Source organism: Lagenorhynchus albirostris, chromosome 17 (assembly GCF_949774975.1).
Source record: "Lagenorhynchus albirostris chromosome 17, mLagAlb1.1, whole genome shotgun sequence".
Classification (NCBI taxonomy): domain Eukaryota; kingdom Metazoa; phylum Chordata; class Mammalia; order Artiodactyla; family Delphinidae; genus Lagenorhynchus; species Lagenorhynchus albirostris.
The window spans coordinates 1,012,688-1,025,620 of record NC_083111.1 but is presented as its reverse complement, the minus strand read 5'-3'; positions in this window follow the sequence as shown (position 1 = coordinate 1,025,620).

The following is a 12,933-nucleotide window of genomic DNA, read 5'->3' as shown; positions in this document are numbered from 1 at the left end:
GATCTTCCCGGACCGGGGCACGAACCCGCATCCCCTGCATTGGCAGGCGGACTCTCAACCACTGCGCCACCAGGGAAGCCCTAGACAGAACATCTTAAAGCATAAATTCCCAGTAACCAGCACATCTGCTGGAACACAGACATCAACACGTGTTTGTTGAATGAATAAATGAATAAAATAATAGAAATTGGTGACATATAGCCTGCAGATCTAAACTAAATTTAACATATTCCCCTTTATTGCAAAGAGTCTTGATAATTTTTGAGAGCTCCTCTAAGCAAATATGCTGGTGTGTCTCCTAACTTAGTGATGACATCCTGCTGCCAGTAGGGAGGATGCTCCAAACAGTGGATAAAGGGCAAATGCAGGGCACATGGACCAGGTCTGATAGACATTCTGAGAGCCTGAGCTTTGGAAACTGTGGTTTTAGTAATAGGGACGTGTTCTAATAAGCCTACTCAGTGTCTGGAATTTGTTTCTTATAATACGAGGGTGGTACAGTAGGAAGAGCTCCAGCTTTTAAAAGCAACATATATGTTTGTATTATCGGCTTTACGTCCTTATGCAACTCACTTAACCCCTCAGTGCCCCGTTTCCTAAAGTGTATAAGAGGACGGGATCCCCTTATGCAACTCACTTAACCCCTCAGTGCCCTGTTTCCTAAAGTGTATAAGAGGACGGGATCCTTAGCGTCCCAGCTCAGGACTGACAGTGCCGGACATGGACAGGCCTTGTACAGCACAGGGTCAAGCCCATGATGCTATCACTCAGCACTGAGCTACACCTGCTCCCGAGCTGGATGCCACCTCACCTGGGTCACATCCAACGGCCACGGTTTCTCGGTGCTGCTGGTCTTTTACGGGTAAAGAGACTGAACTCAGAGAGTTTGGAAAATGGAGCCAGGGTAGCAGAGGCCTTGAGCTGCAGAACTGAAATCCAAACCCAGATTCTTCCGGCTCCCAAGACCCTGCTTCTTCCGCTGCTCGTGGGGAGGGAGGGCCCGCTGGGCCACACAGGCCACGGCCACCACGACACAGGCACACAGCAGAGGCCACTGAGAAGACCAAGATGACGTGGCCCCCAGATCAAACAGTGCAGGGCCGCCTTTAGGAGCCGGTGTAATTCAGGAATTACCCAACCACGTCTAGCTCCGTTCGAGAAGCCCCGCTGGCCCCTTTCTTCCAGGGCCGCCGGCAGGCCCCGCTCCCCGACGGCTCCCCTGCGCCCTCCTGGGGCCCCGCAAGCCCGTTTCCTCTCTCGCCCGAGCTGAGAGGCAGCTGGCCTCCATCCTGGGCCATTAACACTTCATCTTCTGAAGGCCACGGCTGTTCCCTCATACACCCACGTTCCTCACCCCGGCTTTTATCTCCCCAGACGAGAAAGGCTTCCAAGTCAAGCACCATTTCTTTCACCACTAAAATGTGGACACTCTGGGGTAATGAGGCAGTTATAATTGTGAAAAGTCTAAGGCTTCCCTGGCTAAGATCCACTTCCGAGGAGTTGTCCCTGGTTCGGATACTGGAAACACTGTGAGCAAAATTCACTTACGAATGAGTGTTCTGTCATCACGGGAAGCAAGAGTTCTCCAATGAGACGGCTTTCCCCCATTCTTATCTTCTCACCAGAGGCAGATGGAGAACAGAAGCGTTCCACTCACCTGAGACGGACACAGGTGGAGGGAAACCCTCTGGTTTAATTTTCAGGGATAAACGTGTGTCCACGAGCACAGGGCCAGAGCTATGTGCGAAGCGCGGGGCCGGCCCCTCGGGCGTCCGGGAAGTAATCGCTACCCTGTGGGCGGGTGCGCGTCAAAAGCAGCGCGCATGGCAACCCTTCCGCCCTGGCCTTCGTCCAGGCCGCAGACAATGAGCGCTTCAGCGGAGGACGTGGCGCCACGTCCCCGTCCCGGGACCCCAGAGGGGCTGGCGAAGCATTTATAGCCGTGAGTGGAAGGTCTTCTGCCAGCAGGAGACGGCGTGCTTATATGTTCTGGGCGCTCCCTCACTTAATTAGGCTCCTGTGCTTATAACCCTCTCGGCCAGTTGCTTGGGAAAATGACCTGTAGAGACGATTTGCGAGTTATCACTAACTAGTTTTCTTAGACAATGGCCGAGGGACAGTTAGGGCGGCAGGGAAGGATGGATGACTTTCTCCAGGCGTTTATTCTGGGCTGGAACTTACCTCCCCACACCCGCCCTCCCAGAGAAGGACTTGTGCCCCTACGTAGTCAGGAGGGAGCAAGGGCTGGTTCTAATAAGTGGGAAGGAAAGACTCAAATGAGGTGAAATTGCGAGACACTCTTTTAACAAAGACAGCGAATGGTCATTATAGTTCTGAGCGACCCAGCAGACGCGTAGAGGGTTAGCGCTCTCCGGTGGAGTGCGGCGCTTTTATTCAGATCCGGCAGAAAAGCTGGTGAAAGAGGCCACCACTCGGGCCACACAATCTCGCGGAGCTGCAGGCCCCGAGGTCCATCGGAGCCCCCACCTGTCAGACCTCCGTGTGCGGGGGGTCACCCTGGGTCTCAGCGGGGCGTCGGGAGCGGGCCTGAGCATTTCGAGCCAGCTTCCAGGTGATGGACAAGAGGCTGACCCTGGAACCTCACCCCGAGGAGCCGGGCTGTGACCACGCTCAGCTCCCGGCCCGCCCGCTCCCCGCACAAGCTGAGGACGGCAGACGACGTCCACGGAAGCGGCGCCTCTCCTCCCGGCCGCCCTGCCCATACCACCCACCTGCCGCCTGATCTGCACAGCGAGTGACGCTCTAACGCTCTGACTATGGCTTCAGTCCTCCTCCACCTCTGGGCCCAGAAACACACACTGGCTCCTTCCACTCACACCCCAAGGCTGGGCCCTGCTCTCTGCAGAGAGGCTTCTAACTGTGCTTTCACCCCGAAGGGAGAAAAGCAACCACACTGGCAAGGCTGACCTGGGGTGGCCCCCAGGACCCAGAGGTGTGGTCCAGCCTGGGCTCCCTCAGCACCCAGCAGCTCCCCTGGGCCTCCTCCCGGGATGCCCGTGGCCACCTCGGGGAGCAGCTGCGGAGGCGTTTCCTGCCTGATTACCTTGTATCTTTGAAAAGTATTTGACTTTCTGCCAAGTGGAAATTAGTTGATGGATTTTTTTCTCTAGTTTTCTCTTGTTACCTTTACTATGTCATTTGAAGTTAATTCTGTATTACTGATTAATATTTACGTAAAATTGCAAATAGACATTCTTAGGAGAAAAGTATTTTCTCTGAACTGATGACAAGTAACCCTTTCCTCTCTTAAATGTTTTTCTTTCATAATACCCAAACTTATCCAAAATACAATAAAAGGATGATAGATAATTAAGTTGAGGATCGTGTTACTTGCTAAGTGTATTGTGGAATGAATAACGTGTAATGGTAGTCAGCTGATCCTTGAAGCACACGGGCTTGAGCTGTACGGGTCCATTTATTAGTGAATGGTTTTCACTAAACACTGCAGCACCGTACGATCTGCGGCTGGTTGAATCCACAGGTACTGGGGCCACCTGTGAAGTTACACACAGATTTTTCACCTGTGGGGCGTTCGGCACCCCTCACCTCCACCCACGTTGTTCAAGGGTTAGCTGTATGCGTAATGAAGGATTCCCTATTTCTTATGTTAGTTACTGTTTGGTGAAGAAATTTCATATTATTGACAATGTACTGATGACCTTGGGTTCTCTTATTTTATAGAGTAAACTTGTTTTAAAACCTTATTTGTCGAAACAACATAGAATGGAGATCACGTCGTCCTAAGCCTATAGAATCTAAATGAAGTAAGGTTTGAATCATAACAGGGCAAATTCAGCAGGAATTACCTAAAGAAATAGGTAAGAACCAATGTCAGGTTTGGGGGGTGATACCGTGCAAAATGCCATAAAGCATCACTAGGTGCTGCACTGGCCCAGTGTGGGCGTCCTCTTCAAGGTGGCCATCAGTCGGGTCCAGACAGCCCCATCTTGCTTAACCTGAGCTTTGCTTGGTCGCTAGGAGGTCTGCCCCCCGATGGTGGGACAGACACCGCGGGCTGACCCAGGGGCAGAGGCAGAGAGGGCGCCTGGGTGTTAGCACGTCCGTGGAGCTGCGCGGTTCTGCCCTTCTCCAGTTGTGCTTGTCCCGCGTGCGCGTCGGGCTTTGCTCCTCTGCCCTGCTCGCAATCGTAAGTTATACGCACTGTGGGTAAAGGCATTCTGCTGAGTCCAGGCCTAAAACGCACACCTGGTCCCCCACTGAAGCATGCTGACCACGGTCCCCCTTCCCGTCTCCTGCAGCAGGAATGGGGGTGACGTCTGGATCTGCCATAGCTCCGGGGGGACTAGAGGCCCTTCCAGCCTCCGCGTGTCCTGAAGACCGACAGACGGAGGGGCCCAGCCCGTGTCTCTGCAGCATCGGGGGTGAGGTGGACAGAGCGGAAGGAACCTCCAGGGGCCGTGGCAGGGTTGGGGGAGCACAGGCTGCTTGGTGGCTCTCAGACCTGAGAGAGCATCGGAACCAGGTAGGTGGAAACACAAACCACTGGTCCCACTGCCAGAGCTCGGCATCAGCGGGCTGGCAGGGGCCCCAAGAGCCTGCATTTCTCCCAGGCTCCCAGGTGAGGCTGGTGCAGGTGGCCTGGGACCACCTCTGAGGAGGGCAGGGTCCTGGGAAGGGAGGAGTCAGAGGCCCGGCTGCTGCAGGTCGTGGACGAGTTCAGAATCTTCTCTCTCACTGCCGTTCACTGCGTCCTACTATTCACCAAGCAATCCAGGGACTAGGCACTTGACGGAAAGGGGGATTGGAGAAGACCTCCCAGTGAAAAGCTGAAAAGGAAACAGCACACACCTGTTCTGAATGATTCCAAACTCTTTATAAAGTCCTCTACAGCATAGCGGCTCTCAAAGAGTTTGAAATTAAGCTGAAAAGATACGGTATAAAATTCAGAGGGGAGGAGAGGTGGGAGCAGAGCTTCCCTGCACGATAGCAATGATTTTACGGAATGAAAGAGAGAGAAAAGGATAGCTACCATCGCTGCAAAGATTTCCTTATAAAATTAAACTGGGTGAGAGTCCAGGCATCTTTTCCCACGTATTAGTATTTTAAAATCATTTTCTTGTGTTTATAAGCTACAATGAATGAACTCGTTTGGAATAATTGGGCTTTTACTGGTGGGATAAACACTGATCAGCTACAGATTTCCCTCTATGAACCCAGCCAGACAAGCCCCTCTTAGATTCTGTGTTTTAAATCAAAGATGTAAAAGGATCTTTTGTGTTACTGCTTTCCTGAGGCAATAAAAAAGAATTAGAAGAAAAGGCAATTCTAAAGTGTAACTTTCGGATTTTTACAATTTAGGAAGATCTGGAGGCCTCCGGGGTGGAGCTGCTGCTGGGGTGCTGGCCGGACCCAGGGCGGGAGCCTCGTCAGGGGACGCCAGCTTGGTCCTCTCTCCTGCCAACATGGGACAGCCCAGGCGACTTTCCAGGAAGGTGTCCTGATCCATTTTAAAGACAGCCATTCTCTTTTTTCAATTTCAGATCTTAAACAAGGAAGGGGCTGCCTTTTCATTTGTCCTTCGGAAATTGATGTTGGACAACACAAACATCAATGTTACGACGTTTTAAAAAGAACTGACGGCCACAGCCCCGTTGTAATCGAGGCCGTTCTGGTCTGTGGTCCCAGCACAGAGCACAGTGGGGCTCCCGGGGCTCTGGGCCCGGCTGTCCAGGCTCCACATGCGGCCTCGCTGCGGCGTGGACTGTTCCTGAGTCCGGGTGGGTAAGGAGCGCACAGCGGATTCAGCACATTTTTTTCTTTGAGTTGAACTTGAAGAAGAAAGTCAACGAGAATGTGATTCTCTCTGGGTCTGTTAGAGAGAGACACTCCTCCCTCTTCATCAGCCTTTCTCACCTGCTCTTGTCACTGTTAATAAAGTCACCTTAGAGGGGTGTGATCAGAGCACCTACCCTTTTATCATCACGGATCAGTCTCTAGCTAGCGGCCCACCAGCCTCAAAGCCCCACCCACAATAATGCCAGAAGCTGAGAAGTCAAGATGAGGTTTCTCAGACTTTAAAACCACAGAAACATACAAAAAGCTCTTCATCCAATGAGCTTGGCAAGAGCTTTGAAACTTTTCACCTCCTGTATGATGCCCTTATATAATGTGCACACTTATATGTGAGAATAGATGACTTCTGCAAGCAGGAAAGAAATCAACACTTTGGAAAATCAAAGGACAGAACACTGTGACCGAGTCTGACTCTTCCTGTTGTGTTTTCTCTCCATGAGCTTTACCTGTTATCTGGGTCTATGTCAAAGATAAAGTGATTTTTTTTAGGGCTTCCCTGGTGGCACAGTGGTTGAGAGTCCACCTGCCGATGCAGGGGACGCGGGTTCGTGCCCCGGTCCGGGAAGATCCCACATGCCGCGGAACGGCTGGGCCCGTGAGCCATGGCCGCTGAGCCTGCGCGTCCGGAGCCTGTGCTCCGCAACGGGAGAGGCCCCGACAGGGAGAGGCCCGTGTAACGCAAAAAAAAAAAAAAAAAAAGATAAAGTGATTTTTAATACCAAAATCATTTTCGTTCAATCAGGAGGATTAAAATGATGTGCAGGAGAGAAGTATTTTGAAGCAGAGTTGAAAAGGAAGATTAGAAATGGGTTTCTCACTTATTTTTTTCACGAATGTGTGAATTCCACCTGACAACCCTCCCCCGCCTTTGCTGGACGCCGCACAAGGGCAGTGAGTTACCCGCACATACTGACACTTGGGTTGGAGGTGAAGCGCGTGCACAGCTGCCGCACCGAAGATGACTCCATCTTCAGAAAGTCCTTATTCATTTCCGGCGCCAGAAAACCCCAACCAGGAGAGGGCAGGGCTGGGGGCTGGCCCGCTTGCTTTCCGGAGGTGGTCGACAGGCCCCACGGGCCACGGGCTTCACTCCGAGTTCCTCCCAAGCCAAGCACACCCTTCACCAGCGCAGCTGAGCCGACCATTGGCAGCAAACCTACTTGGAGTTTGACATACTGTGATCGTTGGTGTCCATTTGGGCTTTTTCCTAAAAGCCAACCTGCTTAATCCAGCGAAGTGACATCCTCCCACCCTTACTGTTCACAAGAGAAGAAACAACGTGATGCGTACCTGTTCAGGTCCCTGTTTTACTCTCTTTCCCATAACAAGTTAAAACTAAATAAAAGAATATGGAAAAGAATGTATATATATGTATAACGGAATCACTTTGCTGTACAGTAGAAATTAACACAATATTGTAAATCAACTATACCTGAATAAAATAAATCTTTAAAAAAATAAAACTATTCATGGCTTTTACACTGAGATTAGCCAATGCTCAACATTATCAGCCATGAATCCCACCAAACACAGTGGGATCCGAACCCCAGACGCATGTGTAGAAGACGTCAGCTAAAAGAAGGGCTCATGATATGATAAACCATATCAACACGTCAATACCATTTCTTATTGGCCAAACAAGCTTTTTATATCCAGTAATCACAATATTGCATTTTGTCAAGTAATAAGTAAACACTCAGAAGACCATGAAGAAGTGGTGAGCTGCTGTTTAATTCCTATGTCGTCACAAATAGCTTTTACTAAATATATATAAAGAGATCCCAGGAAACTGACATTTCTACCACAAGAACACCATGGCCAATTCACCAGCCATGTTGGATAATCTGTCAATAGTTCACAGAATCCCAACTCACTGAAAGAGGATGGGAGACCCTGTACCCCAAGATCAGTGAATCTTCGAAAATCCAGCAACTGTCTACTTGGGGATCATGTGGGGACCTTCAAGTAATTCTGACCCAAGCCTGGACCCCTCTAACGGGGACTATCTGATACGGCTGTGGCTTTAGGCGCCATCCTCATGAATGAGGAAAAATTAACATGAGAGCAGTTGTGGCCCACTGGCCCAACTCCAGGGGAAACATGAGTTCATTGAATGAGCAATCATGTGTTTGCCATGCTCTCATGGAAAGAGCCCACCCTGCTCTTTAACCAGGGGAAAGGATGGCAGAGAAGGCTCTCTATCTGCCTCTGATATAGCAAAATACAGTCATGAAAAAGAAAACTTTTCCTCAGCACGTGACACCAAAGGCAACTTCTGAACATGAGATACTACCCAAACCCATAAGCTTTTATTGATTGCTCAATGACTAAATGATTGATGTTATATTTGTGTGCTCCAGAAATACTGAACAGTTTCCTATAGTTTCCTAAACAGACTGAACTCTGGAACGTCCTGTACCTCCTGCCGCTGGTCCCCCTCCTACCTTGTGTCCATCTGGCTCATTCCCACATGTTCTTGGAACCCAGTTCAACTGCCTCCTCTTCCAAAGAGCTTCCTCTGACTTTCCCAGACCTGCACGGGGTTCTTATCCCCACGGCACACCGCGCACAGTTCACGCGACAGTTGTTTGCCTCTGTGCCCGTCTCCTCACTGGACTGTGAATTCTTTAAGGGTCGACACTGGGACCACATTTTTACCTCCCAACACCCTACATGTTCCTGGGGCCGAATAGATGAGCAGAAAGTTTTTACTGCACGGAGGACTATTTTGTCCCAGCGTAGCCGTGATCTGGTGATTGTGAGAATGGCTTAGCTTCTCACTGTAAGCCCGGAAAGGTATTCTAAGACACCTTGAAGCCAAGCAGCGCAGATCACAGATGAGCATCGGCGTGCGATCAGCGGCTGCCTCCCGTGGGGCAGGGAAGCCAACAGCTGTCACAAGCTCAGTGCATTTTTCAAACCCTCACGCTCTGGTCACCGTTTCCAGGTCTGCCCCCCGCAGAAAAGTTCATCATGCTTAAACAACGGCAAACGCTCTAACTAAAGCCATGTTTCCAGCCCCGCGTGCCTGCTCTATCTCCCTGTCTCCAGCCTCTCCCTCTTGCCACCTTTTCCTTCCCCCGTACAGGCGGGGGCGGGACCACAGATGGGACTTGCCTGTGGTGTGCTGCAGGCTCTCTGCGCCTCTCCCAGCTTGTCCCCCTGCCTTCTGTGGTCTCGGAAACCAGCTTTCGGGATGATTCACCCAGCACTACATGCTCCGGATTGTTTAAGGCTCTTTCGTGCACTTAATGGTTCTTCAAAAAATGCAGCTGCCCAGTGTCTGTGTCGAACTACATCCAGGAAGAAAAAGTGTGTCTCCCTCAAGTCATCTCTACTTGCGCACAGATCTAAGTTCCTATCTACATTTCAGGGGCGTGTACGTGTGTGTGTGCACACGTGTGCACGAGTGCGTGTGCGTGCGCGTGTGCATGTATGTGCGCGCGCGTGTGTATGTGTGTGTGTGCGTGTGTGTGTGTGTTGCAGAAGCGCCGTCACTGTGTAGAGTCTCTCAGGCTGGCAGCCTTGATGCAACGTTCAGTCTTTGAAAATCCCTATTTGGAACATTAGAAACATCTGGAGAAACCACATTTCCATGTTGAAATAAAGATAAGTTGTCATTTCTGCTGCTCATTTTGAATGTATCCCACAGCCTGACGAGAGGATTTTGCCCAGAGCAAGTTATAGAGAAAGGAACTAAAGAAGAAGAAAAAAAAACTTTTTAAGGAAAAGAACAGATTTTGTAGCATTCTACCAGGAGTTCTCTTAACTACCCCTCCCACCAGGCCCAGTGGGTGGGCTTCCGGGGTAACTCGGGCCAGGAGAGCGGCAAGGACCATGGCAGGCAGGGGCCCTGGGCAGGCACACTGACCAGCCGTTGTTGGTTTCCCTTTGCTAAATTCAAATAATAATTTAGACCTATGCCCAATAATGCATGTCTGTGGTCTGCACGTTTAGGATAATGCAGTATCAACACAGGGTTTCAGGCTGATGTTCTAATTTCACACTTGATTGTCTTCTTGGGCCTGTGATTAAAAATCACAGCTTTCCATGCGTCCTCCTTCCAGGGAGACAGCAGTGCATTTTCACAGAACCGCAGCTGCTGCGCCTGCAGGTGCCCCTCGCAGGGGACTCAGGAGCCCAGGCTCTGCCCAGGACAGCCTGGCGTCCAGCTAACAAACTCCCTGGGGCGTCGAGCTACCTTCATCTTCCTCACATTCTGTCCCACTACCTCGGTCATCTCCTGCTAAGAGCAGTCCTTTCATTTGCTGTGGCTCTAACGCACTTGTGGGAAAAAGTATCAGACGATTTTGGCTTTGAGATTTCACACTGGAGTCTGCATCTGTGGTTTCATTCCAAAAATACCATAAGTAAGTCTGAGGAGCAGCAAAGCCAGGGGGAAAAAATAGCTGACATTGAGATTCAGTCCCAAGCATCCACAAATATTTCTAGAATCTTTTTTTTTTTTTTTTGGTCAAGGAAACCTTTCTTCAAAGAAAAGCTTAGTCATTGAAGAGCCAGCTGTGTGAGAAACAAGTGAGAAAGATTCTCCTTGAAGTGGGCCCGGATGCTGCCTGCACTTCTTTCCAGACGCCCCCCTGGAGTTCATCGGGCAAGACTGACACCACCTCCTGGCCCCCACACTGTGCTCCAGAAAGTAGGTGTCTTCAGATGCTTCACAAAGACTCCTCTGGTCCCAGGCCCGTCGACGCTGTAGACTGAATCTTCTCATGGTTTCTTTACTGTATTGGACAGGAGTTCTTACACCAGAGATCTGGACACCCCACGGCCTCTCTGGGTCACGGTCGCTGCCAGATGAGATGTCCTGTAGGCTGCCAGCCCCTGCTCTCCCCGGGGAAAGACCTCAGGGAGAACAACCCCTGGCCTATCTGACCACTGCCTGCAGGAAGAGGGGTGCTGGGAAGGTGGGGAGGAAGGACAGTAACTCGGGGCCCACGTGAGGCTGGGGGAGGGTAGGGATGTGAGTAACCCACGTACATTTACGTTGGGTCGTTTCCAGCGATGAGGTCCATAAGAGTAAATGCCAGTGCCTGGGCACTCTCTGCAGCCCAAGAATCCAACACAGAAGCTCTGCTGACATCCTGCCATCACCTCCTGCATCCCTCAGCAGAATGGCAGCGCACAGCAACTGAACGACGGGTATCTCTTCCTCGCTGGGGACTCATGTTTCTCAAATGAATCTGAATATTTACCCTCCAGTCAATTTCGAGTTCTATAATGGCTTCCACTTCCTTGTAAATATGGGCATTTTAATGATTTCTGAGCAAGTACACAAAGAAAAAGGAGTGGAAAAAAGAAACTTTCAAGATCCTGTCACACGGCTCACACAGGTCGTGCTAAATCTATGGATGTAAATTAAACAAATTGATACTCTATCCAGTCTGTCAAATAGATCAACAACTGTTTTTTTTTTTTCTTGTGAGTTTTCCTTTTTCTTCTTTTTCTTAAGGAATGGGTAAAATGCTTCGGGTAAACAGGTAAACAGAAAGATCATTCTGAGTCATCACCTCAGCCGTCGACTGTCCGCATCTTGATGGTTTTCGACCCTCCTGAAATTTTCCATTCGACTTGGGTGGCTGGTTTTACATTTTTTCCTGGACCCCTGCACCCTGTGGGGCTTGGGACTCCACCAAAGACAGAAGTGAACTGCCACCTGCCTGTGGTCTCCTAGCTCCTGCCCGCCTGGCCACATGAAGCTGGAGGGAGGAGAGACCTTCCCCCGGGAAACCTTTAAAGGGAAAGGAATTTCGTGCCAAGGCTAGTCTTCATATGCAGATGGAGAAGCCTTACTTAACCTCCTCTTTTCACATCAGGCTTTCATTTGTTAGATGGTAAAAGACAAATAATTTAACTTTATGTATCTATAAGAAATTTGATAACATTTTAGAACTAGAACTAGATTGGCAGATACTTAGATTCACTTGAGAAACATTTTTTTACACTCTAAAAAAGCCTGAGCCAGAGATAAACCTGTTAAAATCCTAGTTGTAAAAGCAAAAGACCTTCCCGGGCTTTTCTATCACAGCCCCAGACTGAAGTGTCGCAGGGAGCTTCCAGCCCCTGTTGGGTATCCATCGCTCCTGGGAGATACTTTTCTAAACCTAGTAAGTGAATGAGGTACAGACAACCCCCTGCAATTACTACTCTGAGAGAATTAACATTCGCTTTCCGAAGATTCCTGTTGTCATCAGTGTTTTTACAGGACAACTGTTCTTACATACTAACATGGCTCTTTTTTTTTCCAGGAAATTGTTAGTTACGGAATCCAACTGGCCAACTGGCTGCAATCTCTGTGAACCGAACGCAGGTGGGACATCTCCTTTGTGACTCTCACTTTGAAAGGTGCCCTGAGAGTAACAGGCTGATGTGGGACCGTGTTAAAGCTGCTTTGAGGCAGCGCCTGGGAACACAGTGACACCAAGGAGTGCAGAACACAACCTCAGAGGTAAATCTCTCCTCTTCACCTTATCCCCTCCTCCTGTCCACATTCTAATTCTGAGGAAACCCTTCAGTAACTTCCTAAACTTTCAACCAGCACGGTTCTCACCAGGCATCTAGGCTCGGAGGCTGTCCTGCATTCCATTGATCGCCTTCAGAGTGAGCTCTGCACAGAATACGGATGCCAGGACACTGCACAGAGCTACATCCGGCCCCTTGGAAGCCTGTTTGCACAGGTCACTTTCTACATGGAGTCACATGTGACAGGGATCAACTCATAACCCTATGAAGCAACAGCACCATCATAGTGCAATATCGTAACAACCGAATTTGTGTCTGCAGCTCGTTAAAAAGAAGCTGTGTTCTACCTTCGTTTTCTACAGAAGCAGACTGCATGTCCTTCCTGATATTTTCACCCTAAATTTAATACACTGTTTACCTAACGGAAAGATTATCCAGCGCATAGCTGCCTTCATTCTTTAGAATGCGCTTTTTTTCAGTATAAATAGTGGCAAGATTGCTATTTAGAAATGATCTTCCTTAGTTTGCAGAGCCCAAAAGCTGGTGGGCTTGTCCTTATACCTTATCTTTGCGTCTGATATTGAATTACACATCTCAGTGAATCTCTCCACTGACAAG